The sequence below is a fragment of the Triturus cristatus genome, chromosome 7, assembly GCF_964204655.1.
Source record: "Triturus cristatus chromosome 7, aTriCri1.1, whole genome shotgun sequence".
NCBI lineage: Eukaryota > Metazoa > Chordata > Amphibia > Caudata > Salamandridae > Triturus > Triturus cristatus.
Genome location: NC_140590.1, coordinates 1,560,389,083 through 1,560,401,521, shown reverse-complemented (window position 1 = coordinate 1,560,401,521; position 12,439 = coordinate 1,560,389,083). Strand labels below are relative to the sequence as shown.

Below are 12,439 nucleotides of genomic sequence, written 5' to 3'. Positions count from 1 at the left end.
TTGAAATGTTGAGCAGCCCAGCAACAAACGGCAGTTACTAGACCCTCCATCAAAATTAATAGTAAAACATCATATTTAAAGGATTGCATGAGGTAGCACAATGGAGGAGTGCGCTGGAGGAGAGTGGAGGACGAAACAAGCGGGAGTGGTTATGTAGAAGCAACACGTGAAAGACAGAGAGAGGGAAACACATGCACTCTTAATGAGTGTTACCGAAAATAACTAAGTAGTTACCTAAATGTGAAGCAGTGGAAGGTATGAGTCAGTCAATGAAAATGATGCAAAACAAGCTATGATCCAGTGAAAGGACAAGAAGAATTGGAAAGCAAACCATCAAAGCCGACTGGAAGTTTTTGGTATGACCCACAAGAGGTATTTCGCTTGTCCATAGGTGAACCTCAAAAACATTTTTCCATAATGTGCAGATGCGCTTAGAGGCTGCTGTACATTCAAGTTATGGTATACTATTAGAAAAAACTAGCGAGGCTCTACAACACAGTCACTCCACCTTTAAAGCACATGAAACCGTGATTATATCAGAACAGTATCACAAACTGAACATCAGTAGGTTACAAATGTTTAGGAAAACACGTGAATTAGGTGTATTTAGCTAAAACGGACCACTCTATACAATGCATTCCAGTGTAAAAGGTTGGAAAAAAACGTTAGCAACCTTTAACAGCAATCGTCTCAACTTTTTTGGGGTCTGTGTTTTGCTCTTGCCGGAAACGTATGCATTTAACATCTTGTCTCTCAAATGCACAATTGTTTTCAAATCCAGTTAAATCAATAGTACTATTTTGAATATTAATAGCAATACCGTGGCATAGGACGAGAATGCTGAATTGAGCGGCCAGCAGTGCTGGCATCCGGAAGCACGACCCACGCCATCGAGAAGCCGTAGCGGAGATCCTGAGTACGGGAGGGGTTTGCGTAGGTGTTCTCGTCGGGCGAATCCTCCTTCCTCTAAAGCTTCCGTTTGTGAAGCGGCCCCGGTGCAGGAAACGAAACAATTCCAAGTTGTTCAAGCAGACACCTAAAATCTCACCGTGTCAGCAGCCGGCATACTCCAGCACCGACTCCTCGCTCAGCAGAGACAAGAAGAGGAGGGGAGTCTGAGTCAACCCCACAGAGGGCGGAGGCTGCATACTAGCAGCAGGGCGGCGATCACCACAAGGTGTCATTTATTACTGCCACAGGCAAGAGTGAACAAGTGAGAGGGGTGGGGGGAGTGCGCGCGCACGCTAAGTAGCAGCTGTTTGCTCTATTTAAAAGCAAACACCCGTGCTTGTGGCGCGCCGCTGCGCTCTCCCGCAAGCTGTATGCCACCCGAAGCAAGAGTATGTGCTTGCAAAAACAGCAAGCTGCACAACGGCTAAAGGTCTCCTATGCAGTGCATGCGCATTGTGTAGGTGAGACCTAAAAATGGATCTTCTGGGCTAGGTTTGGGCATGCAACATTAAAAATACGAATTAAAATAGAACGAGAAAAGCACCTGCAATTGATCAGTAATCTGAAATGAACCTGAATTGCTCAATGATAAACACACTGTCCCTCCAAATGGACCCTTCGGTGCACAATCTGCCATCCAGGTGTGCTAAGACGAGGGATGCATGAGGGAGTGAGAAGGTGGTCCCTCGAACACACCAGCATGTAGCGCAGCCAGGTTTACTTTTATAGGCACATTGCTGACAGTGGAGATCATGTTGTGTATTTTGAAGGCAGATGTGACGTGTACTTTGTGGCCCAAGATTCGTTCCTGAATGAGGCACATACACCAATGCAAGCTCTTACCTCCAGGAAAAGGGGTCGCCATTTTATGAAAATGTTAAGGCATCCCAAACTAAAGACTATATAAGGGGATATTACAAAAGACAATAGGGATACCCTCAGATCATACACACTATGAACAATAATGCCAAAGACCTGTAGCAGGTTCCTGGAACAAACATCTGATAGCATTTTGTACGGCCATCTTTCTAACTAATTTGCATTTTCTTTCTAATCTAGTATGTTTCCCTTCCAGCTGACTCCAAACACAAGCCAATTACAGGTAATCAGCATGTTTTGTGTGACGGCTCCTTCTAGAAGAGTTCTAGTCGGAGGTGCGACTAAAGAGTCACTACATTGACAGTAGGATGGCCACGGCCCCATATCAGAGCCATGGGTTGGTGGTGGTAGTAGGTAACTGATGGCTGGGGTAAATCTATTCTTCCATGCACCCATGAGTGAAGAGCCCGATGTCTCAGCATGGTTAGTCTCATACATTCTGAAAGTTGAGTGGCATGCAATGTGCTCCGAGTTAACAGCATGGCAGGTCTCCTCTTACAAGAAGACATTAAAATGGAATTCACAGTGAGACATGATGGTCATTCCATTTACTGGTTTCCTTAAATTTGTGGTTTTCCTCCTACTGGTCATGCCTCCCATCCTCAGATAGAACTTTACCTCCCTGGGCTTTTGTTCCCAGTCTTCCTTTGGCTTCCTAATGCATTTCTCAAAGCTTGCCTTGCCCTGACATCAGGAGACATGGATCAGTGTTGAAACCTTTCCACTTTCTTTCTGTGCACGTGGGCCGAGCCGTGAAGGTCGACCCAGAAACAAGAGACTGGAAAAAGGACCATTTGGGATGTGGGGACTGAAACACACATCAGCCCAAATGATGCTCTCTTCCCCCCTCAGTTTCAAAAAAAGAAAGACCACAGGATGCTCTTTGAACCTAGCGACAACCTTCCAAATTTCAAAAGGCAGCGGCCTTCTCTCAGGTGCCACAAAATTGTACATATACTTGCAAACCTGACCTAGTACCTCAAGCTCTCAATAACTTATAAAGAATCTCTCAAAACTGACAAGGTGAAGTTATTTGCTGGTCAACAGGCAGAGAGAGCTGCCAATGATAACAAAAACAAATTCCCAGGTATTTTCAGACTGTCTTGGTATCAGAGTTCATCTGAGAGCATTAGATGCCTACTTTCCAAAGCAAAACATATATTTCTTCAAGAGGTTGATAGACCTATGGAAACCTAGCATCTTCTAGAAAAAAGTTTGACAGGGAAATTTTCTTTAAAAAACCCCCACAATAGTGGCCCAAACGTCAATTGGCGGCTGTGCAGCTGAAGATGCTCAAATACTACAATATTACATTTTTGTCTGCACAGTTTTACAGCGAAACGCAGTCCCAGGGGCCCAACGCAAACACCTAGTCAATGGCAGTATAGTACAAGCGTATCCAGTCAAAAATAGCCAGTGGCCTGCAATCACTGCTGTAGTAATTGATTTTGCCCCTGGGCACCCAGAGGCTATAGATGCTGAGTCAGCTCGGAGCAGAAGGCTGTGGATCCGAGCAGTTATTTAAGGCATGGCACAGACCACAAAGCAGGGCGCGCATTCAGCTAAAAACACGTACAGTTGCAGCACAGAGCTCGACCACCACTCTGAGGGGCCTTTTAGCTGCACGTCACAGTAGTTGAAGATCTCATCACTTTGGTCTCTGTGAATCACCCAAAAGAGGATTACTCAATTTAGAGTTATCGAACATGCATTGTATACTAATTGCATGCCAGTGTCTTTCTGGCAGGGACTAAAATGCTGGTGAAAAGGCAAGCTTCCTCACCAGCACACCACAGAATTTTGTGGGGAACCTTCGATCCACAGCTGTGCTGCAGTCTGTGGTTTGTACAGGACATGATGTTGGGGAGCAGTAGTCAGTTGGAGTCAGGGATTGGAGAGGGATGGGGGCAGGGGAGAAACTGATTCCTCAGAAAACACAGGGAGGCGCGGAAGAATACATGACATTAAGTGTGAAAGCAAGAAAGGCACCAATTGAAAGAAAGGATTTCAATAACAGCCCAGACAAGAAAGAATCGATGCAGGGAGTAGATAAAGTGTTCAAAGGATGGAGAGGGGAGTGTGTCTCAAACGTGGGGAAAGGAAGTTTGCGCAACTAAGATGGCACAAACGGAAATAACGTAGAGAGTAAGGCAGGGAGGAGAACACACGAGGGATGCACTAAGTGAGGAGTCCAATTATAAGGATGGCATCAAGGAAACGAGACATAAAACAGAAGCTGCCCAAAGAGGAAATAAGGCGTGCAATGAGCTCCGTGAAAGGACGATGAAGGCAAGAGAAAAAGCACGAAGGGAGCGAGACCAGACACCAAGAGGAGGGAAAAAGCAGAATGTGGTGATAAAGGAGGGGAAGGCTGGATATACTAAGGTGAGTGGAGGGAATAGTGGCATAGACTAGAGCGGAGAACGGTTTGAGGTGAACCGCAAAAAATACTACCAGTTCTAAGTTCTGGTACGTGCAAGAAGGCTGCCCACACTATCAAGCTAGCTGGTCTAATGCCGCCGCTGCACAATTCAGTACAAAAGAAAAAGATATATGCCAAGATAATGGAAGTATCTAACACATATTGCCCTTACCTGTATGCTACTAATCACCATTACATGCAGATATAGTAGACTGTAAACTAAAGGACACTTGTGGGAAGGGAGTGTGTGCACAACATTTGAGAATGCAGTAAATGTTTGGAGTAAATAGATATTAAAAAGAAAATAGGAAAAGTCTATGGCTGCCACTGGTAGAGATTCCCCCAAGCTGGGCTATCTTAGTTCAGCATGGTTACAAAACATGGCCTGTTGCTGATGAGAAATTCCATCCTTGTCTGTTATCCCAAAGAGACAGATTTCTAACATTGGAACATGATGAAATGGAGTGATGGGTAAAATTGGGGTGGAAGAGCTACCGCCAAAGAGCACCTTTGTAGCCAGGACCAATCTAGTGAAACTGTTCAAGCAAACCAATTCCCCAAACGGAAAAAATCATTTTGGCAACCTCTACCATAGATATCAGAAAGGGAATCTGGACGGTTCCTTGCTAGCGCACAGAGTTTGGGATAAGACCATTCATTAATACAATTCACGGGAAGTAAGGGGCTGAGATGACTTAAACCTGAAAGAATCCAGCCAATGGGTAAAAGGCTTATTCAGGTTTCCTAGCAATAGGGGTTCTAGCAAGACCTGCCCTGCAGGACCCGACAAGCAAAGGTGGGGTACCAAGTTTTGGAAAATCTTTAACGGTATTATAGTTCTTTAAAAATAAGATTGCTTTTAGAAAGGCACTTGCCTGGCTGCCTCTTAAATGTGTGAAATCCTTGTTGGGAATCTACTGCTCAGGAAAAAGACTGTCGTATCGGGTTAAGGAGGAATCCAACAGACACCGGTTAATGGAGTGTGATTATTATTAGTAATTGTTACATCTCTTATTGGCTTGGAGTTAAGCAGCCAATGCTAGGAATATGATGAACTACATCGTCAGTGTAATCAATACACTTACAGTAGCACCAGCAGCAGTCGGGCCGCCCGTAAACAGGCCTTCTATCGAGAGACAATTACACTGCTCTGCACTGCTAATGAGGGCACGAGGCATGCAGGAGGCAGCAGGGCGGGGGCGACCATCAATCACTGGGGGTGAGGGCAAAGAAGAGGGGGACCAGAGGGCAGGATGAGATGAGAAGCAGATGAGAAGAATGATGTGGTAGGAGGAGAGAAAGGAGAATCGAGCATAAGATAAAGGCAGGGATGGAGAGATAAAGGGGTGAAGAGCAAGGCAAAGGGCGAGGGAGAAGAAAGAGGAGAACAAGTCAGCGAGACATGGATGGGCACGCGGGAGAACATGCAAAATGAGTGGACGTGGTAAAAGGGATAGCGAGGGCCTAAGAGGAAGTTCATTCATTGTGCAGGGGACGGTGAGAGACTAACAAAGGAAATACATCAAGTTCCTGGGGCAGAGAAGAGAGAAAGCTAAAACAGGAGTATGAAAGTAAAGCATTGGAATCTGCTTAAAAAAACACGAGCAGCTGGCTATTGGTTTTGCCAATGCTCGTTTCGTTTGGCAGAGGTCAATGCTTTTTGTCGATGTTGAGCATCGCAGAAAAAATATGCTATTGACATTGCTGATGCAGTTCAGCATCGGAAAAAAATAAAAGCACAATGGTGTATAAACGTACCTCACACATGCACCCACCTATGCCTCTTGATGCTATGGCAACCAAAGCGTTGATGACAAATGAGCAGGGCTTTAAGTGGGCCGGGACTCACCGGTGCTTAACACTGGCAGTTTTTTGAAGGGGGCCTCGAAACGGGTCTCGGTTTTGTGCCCTGGCACAGGCGGTCCGTGTTTTTTCTGGACTGCTGTGACAGCAGGCACATCGATGTGCGCCTGCTCACTTCTTACTCACTACTAGTGGATACGTTGCGGCAAAATGTCATGCCAGGTGAGCGTTCTTGAGGAAAGGAAATCCTTTTAAAGAGTCATTTTCTCTCTGGATTTCCCTTCTCTTTTTGAAACTCAGGAGCAGCAACATTGTTGTGGTGTCACCAGGGCTTTAAGTGGAAGCTTTTTCAATATTATATACAAACCATAGTTGCAGCTTATTCATCTTATGCAACTACCAACCATTGACAAAGCCAATAGTCCTGACTTGTTGTAGGTATGATGTTACTTATATCATATATCTGGGCGCAATGAGAGAAACAGCAAAATACAAGTTGGGCGGCACACTATGCTAAGCAGAGAGTTTTAGCTTACATGTTTTAAAACCACACCCTTAATTACATTGGCCACGCCCCTTTGAGAGACAACTCCCCCTTTTTTTCCCCCACTTAAAGCCCTGCCAATGAGAGTATGCATAACCTTGCATGTGCACGCATACGCCCTACCACATCGGCTATTTTTTCTTTCTATCTACCCTTCCATAATTGCAGGTACCAATCTTGGAGCACTAAAACAATAAATAACAAGCATTTGCAATGCAATAGGTCTCGCATTTACGCGAGTTTGAGCTATTGACATTGCAAATAACAATGCCTATTGGCATTGGCATTTACAATGCCAATAGCTTTACCTCGTGTAACTGCGAGACCTATTGCATTGCAAATGCTTGTTTAATTATGTGGGTGATATGCGTGTTATTGTGCAAGTGATGCGCACACAGTCAATGTTTTTGGTCTGAATCTATGTTTTTGATCTGTCTGGTATTTGGTATTTATTGAGATACAGGAAGTGTGTGTGTGAGTGCGTGTGTGTGTGTGTGTGAGAGAGAGAGATTGAAAGTGAATATCTATATAGGAAGCACAGGCAGTCTGTGTGCCTAAGCTAAGAGTGTGTGGGACTGAAAATGAATATATACATATATATATATAAGGGCTACTGGTTCGAGAATGATTATGCAGCGTGTCCCCCTGTGTGTGTAGGTGTGTCATGCTATAGCTATTTATATGCCACTTATTATCACCGAGGAGGCCTTTAGTGCTTTGTGGACAGGTAACACTCGACTCCATTGGCACCAAGTGCTAGTGAAGATTAGTCCAGGCACAATGGTTACGGCTTGTTATGTTGTTTGTCATGCTGTTTGCTCATTGGCATAGCTAGAGCTTTTGCCGTCCTGGGTGATCCCCGAGTATGCAGTGGCGGCCGGTGCAGGTAAGGGGGGGTGACAGGCAACAAAGAGTGTGGCGGAGGCAACAGACAACAAGCGGGGGGAAGGAGGCGACATTCAAACACGATCAGGGGGGGAGGCAACAGATGACGACGAGCGGGGTGGAGGCGACACACGATGGCGAGCAGGGGGGAGGCGACGACAAGGGAGAATACAATTTAAACAAGATGAAAGGTAAATGGGAGCGCCATTTCGCAAAAGTGGTTTAGGGGCAGTTGATACAGGGGAGGCTCTTGTCCACCATCACTGACAGATCATAGGCACTGAAATCCACTTTTAACATTGCTCAGTGTCTGTGAAACTAATATTGTGGCAACGTCCCCGAGGCATCCCTTGCGCTTGGATTGGTTGTAAGGATGACGTACAGGGAAATGCCTTGACCTTCAAGGTGGCCACCCACACTAACGGGCTGACAGACGCCCTCCTCACACCAAGAGCTGGCACCTTGCGGAGGTGGTACTCCCGGACGCTCATGCACTGGGCAATGGAGCTGGCCAGTTAAGACTAAGCACACTGTCCTTAGGGCAGACTCGGTGTGTATTTCCTACCCGACAGACGATTCTAAAAACTCCAGGAGATAGTGGTGCCATTTATTCTATTGAAATTCAAGTTTGTAAACTTTACAGTAAATAGCAATCGATGATGATGGTCAAAAAGTAAAAAACATATTTGTACAGCTGCTTTTCATGGCAAAATATTGACCCTGTACGGATTACATTACACCACGATGCCAACCATATCACCTTGCTGAATACTTCACATGAAACAGCGAAGGGCAAGCAAACAGAAACAAAATTCAGCAGTGAAAAAGTAAGATGATTAAATAAAAAACAAAGCAATCAAGTCACAGGTAAGCCATCAAAGCATAAAAAAATTAGTAGAGTGAAAAAATGAAATAAATAGGTCATTTGTGGGAACGTTGTTTGTTGCTGCTGAAAAATGAATTTCTATGCAAGTTTTTATTTTATTTTCAGGGCATCATCCTACGCCACGTGCTAATGCGTAGCTACCAGTTTGCTGCAATGTTATTGGAGCACTTCTTAGATCCTCATGCTCCACACCCAACACCTTCCATACAGGCCAATCTACAACCCACACTACTAGCAACCATGCACTCCGCACAGGCCCCCTGAACACAACGTGAACGGGAGCGCCGTGCTCGGTCTTCAAGGATATGAAGCGCTATATACCTTCTACAGCACCTTAGTAAAGCTTGGCTATAGCTTCCAGTTTCAACTATGATATTGCAGATCAGCTACCACAAAGTCAACCCTTACTTTGCTCGAAATGGTCCTTGTCCCCCAAAGGGTAACTGAGAAGATTTAAACTTTCTACACTGCATAGAAAGAGTGTTAAGATTTTGCTTTAGGGAAAATGTACAACTTTGTATAAAAAGGAAAATGAATTGCTGTACTTTGTGAAGTGTAAAAAAAGGCATGAAATTAACTTTTTTTAAAGGATTTTATGTACCTGTGCTGTGTTGTACTTTTCTGAATCCTTGAGATTGTAATAAAGTCAAATGATGATGATGAAAATGTTCAAATAAAGCTGATTAAAAAAAGATCAGTGCAACAGTTCTTGTGAAGTCCCAGCGGCATTAATACGCTAATGTGGAACGTATTCAAACTCCTGTGTAAACAAATACTCCCAAAGACAAGTTACAAACTCTTTCAATATGTCAGGAAATCCACCTCATCTGTGTCAAAGCATGCTTAAACTTTTATAAAGTGACTGTTTAAATAGATGGGCTGGCAAAGGCGACATTCACGTCATTTAATAGTGTGTTACACATGCTTGGTAAGGCGTGTAAAACGTTATTTTTAACACACCGTCAGATGCACCTTGAGTACCAAACCTATACCTCGCATTCTTGTGTTAAAAAAGTTTGGTGCTCTTTCTTACACGATTGTCATGATAAAAAAATCACCAGAAGAAGCGATGCTCACTGTGGATCACCATCTTCTCACACTCTTGTGTAAATAATGCAGAGAACTCGAACAGTGAATGATGATAAATGCACTTCTGGTTGATTGTAAACAAGAGAGTGAGCTCGGAGTATGATGCAGCTCTCAGAGATGGCAGTGCATTCCATACTGCACATACCAGCACATGAAAGCTGTATTTATGGTGAGCTGCATGGGTGGGGAAGGGGCACTAGGACATTCCTCAGCCCCTGTACGTGAAGGACCCTACAACGCCCAGCAAACGACAGCCCAGTAGAGCCCCAAGGGGAACACACGGTGTCTCGTACTACAAGCGAAGGGAGCTGGGATGGGGATGTGATCACTCGTTAGTACATGGGATACAGAGGAAAAAGTGACCAAGAAACACAACAACTGGAGCTTTATCTATAGAGAAATATACAAAAAGCAAACGTGGTCAGCAGTATACTTCTTGCTGCTGACACAAAACCAAGCTGCCCAGGCATATATATGCAGCATTTTAGAGCACTCAGGAGGAGGATTTCCTCGCAGAAAATAGAAGAATTGTATTTGCTCATTGCTTACATTAGACGGGGCACATTTGAACGGCTGAGGGGATGGGTATTAAAAATAGCCAACATAACACGGATTCACTTGTTCCTATCAGTTCACTAACTGCCATCCTAAATAAGTGAGGCATGGTTAGTATAAGTGGGTGATCTGTTCCCCGTGAGAGACAGGGGCAGGGCAGCAAAGTGAAAGCAGAGCACACGCGAGGCAGCCACAGGCGGGGAGACAGCCTCTGGTGCAGAGGATGGCACCACCACTCTGTGCCCGCGGGGAGAACCACAGAAGCACACCCAGCAACAAAGCAGACGTGCAGGCCCAGCACTCCCGCAGCTCAGCTAGGCCCCTTCTGCCGCTGGAGTACGTAGGGATCCAGCACAAAGACAGCCTGGCACTACGGTGCCCCCTGGCACTCAGGGCAGAGGAGAGTGACAGGCAGGTCCTGCTTTACCTGCTAATCTTCTGTGCGAAGGCGCGGCGCTCCGCCATGGCTGCAGCCGGGATCGCGCGCCGGTGCCCCGGGGAGGGAAGGCAGCCGCTCTGTTCCAATGTTGGTGCTGCCGCTGGAGCACAGGGAAGCGAGCGGGCCCGGCTACCGTAATGACGCGCTCAAAAGCGCACTCCAAACAGAAACAAGCGCACGCCATGACGTATTCGCTGGGCTTTTTTATCTGCCGTTCCACTTGGACGGCCTCGCCTGAGAAAAGGTTTCTTGTCTTTATGGGGCCATGTGTTTGGCCCCATAAAGATAAGAAACCTTTTGCGACGAACGCAAAGCAGGCCAGGCCGTCCAAATGGGACGGCTCAGAAAGCCAAGCAAATACGTCACCGACACCTCTTTTCCAATGGCTGGCCACCGTTTAGCATAAACGGTGACGCCAGCCAATGGAAAAGAGGGGCGGGGCTTAATGCCCCTTACAGAAAATACCCACATCTCATTAAATCTCGCCAGCGAGACTGTGCATGTGCGCAGCCTACACTAGGCGAGACATAAAAACTGCGTAAAAGTACAGTTACAGACCAGTACAGCGCAGCAGCAAAATGGAGCTTCCATGTCCTACTACAAAGGGGAAAAAAATGGACTTTAACAACAAAAAAACAGGATGAGAAAGAGGCAGGAAAGCAAATCGAAACCACCAACGAATGTTGGTGGTGAGCTAGTATGGGTCAGGGATGTTAAGGGGGAGTTTAAACAAAAAAGGGGGGCGTGATGGAGAGGCGTGGAAGGAGCGGACGAGCTGGAAGGGGTGGTGGGACAGCAACTCAGTGTGCCAGGATGGTGAACGGTAAAGCAGCATACAGTAGAGTTGGGAAGAGCAAGAAAATCAACACTTGTATTCCCATGGAGCTCCAAAAGAAAAGGAACAAGGAAGTTAACCGCGGGGCCAAAGTGAAAGTGTTCGCAGGGGAAAAATGCTACCGCCGGCCACAGCTTGCAGTGCATGTGCCAAGTGGTGCGCGCGCAGCAGTAATCACGCCATATGGCGCCTCTGCTCAAGCGCGCGCACATGCACTGCAAGCTGTGGCCGGCGGTAGCATTTTTTGAAGCCCCTACTTAAAGTCTCGCCAGACCAGCGCAAGCGCTGGGTCAGGCGTGGCCTAAAATACTACCACTGATGATAGAACAATACAAATCTTAAGTACAGTATCAAATGTCATGACACAATGCATAAGATAGAATACAATTAAATCAATCTGTGTAGCAACAAAGTTGGCAACAGGAATAACGGAGTGAGCATGTAAACATACCAAAGTACTAGAAATGACAGCTAAAATCAGTACACATCAAAATCCATCCAATACGCACATGAACAAGGATATATCAAACTGCCAGCAATCAAGGCACAAAGTAACAAAAGCTTAACATTAGCAACCACACATCATGATTAGGGCTCCCTGTTTCCCGTTTTTACTGATATTTACAGATAAATACAGACAAAAAGCAATCTATTTTCCTGTCTATCTATTTTTAAATACAGAAAAATGAGGAAAATAGGTTTTCTTTGGATGATTTTTTCTACACTCAATCATGAGTGATAGGTCAGTGGAGTACAGATTGAGAGGTAGGAGGGATGTAAAAAGACAATGGATTTCCCAATTAAGTGCATATCTACAGTTATTGATGCTAGTCTACAATGCAAGTGTTTTCAGATAACGCTATTGCATTGTATTCTGCTGAAACCTTTTGGACATTCAAATGCGAGTAAACATTTATCAGTCAAATACATGTGGAAAAATACCTATTGCAGCTTCATTTATATAGAAAACATAAAATAAAAATGGATAAATACAGAGTAAATGAGCATAAAATAAAAATGGATAAATACAGACGGAAATGTCGAAAAAAATAATACCATAAAACTGGGAGCCCTAATCATTTTTTTTTTTCCAATTTTTTTTTTTATTGTTTCATTATGCCTCTACTATTATCACCATAAGAGAAGATCAT

General features: G+C 45.0%; 1 protein-coding gene across 4 annotated transcripts in view; it reads right to left on the bottom strand.

The window, feature by feature from the left end:
- ZNF335 (zinc finger protein 335) overlaps window positions 1–12,439 on the bottom strand; it is a 357,780-nt gene that overhangs the window by 45,895 nt on the left and 299,446 nt on the right. The window lies entirely within an intron of this gene.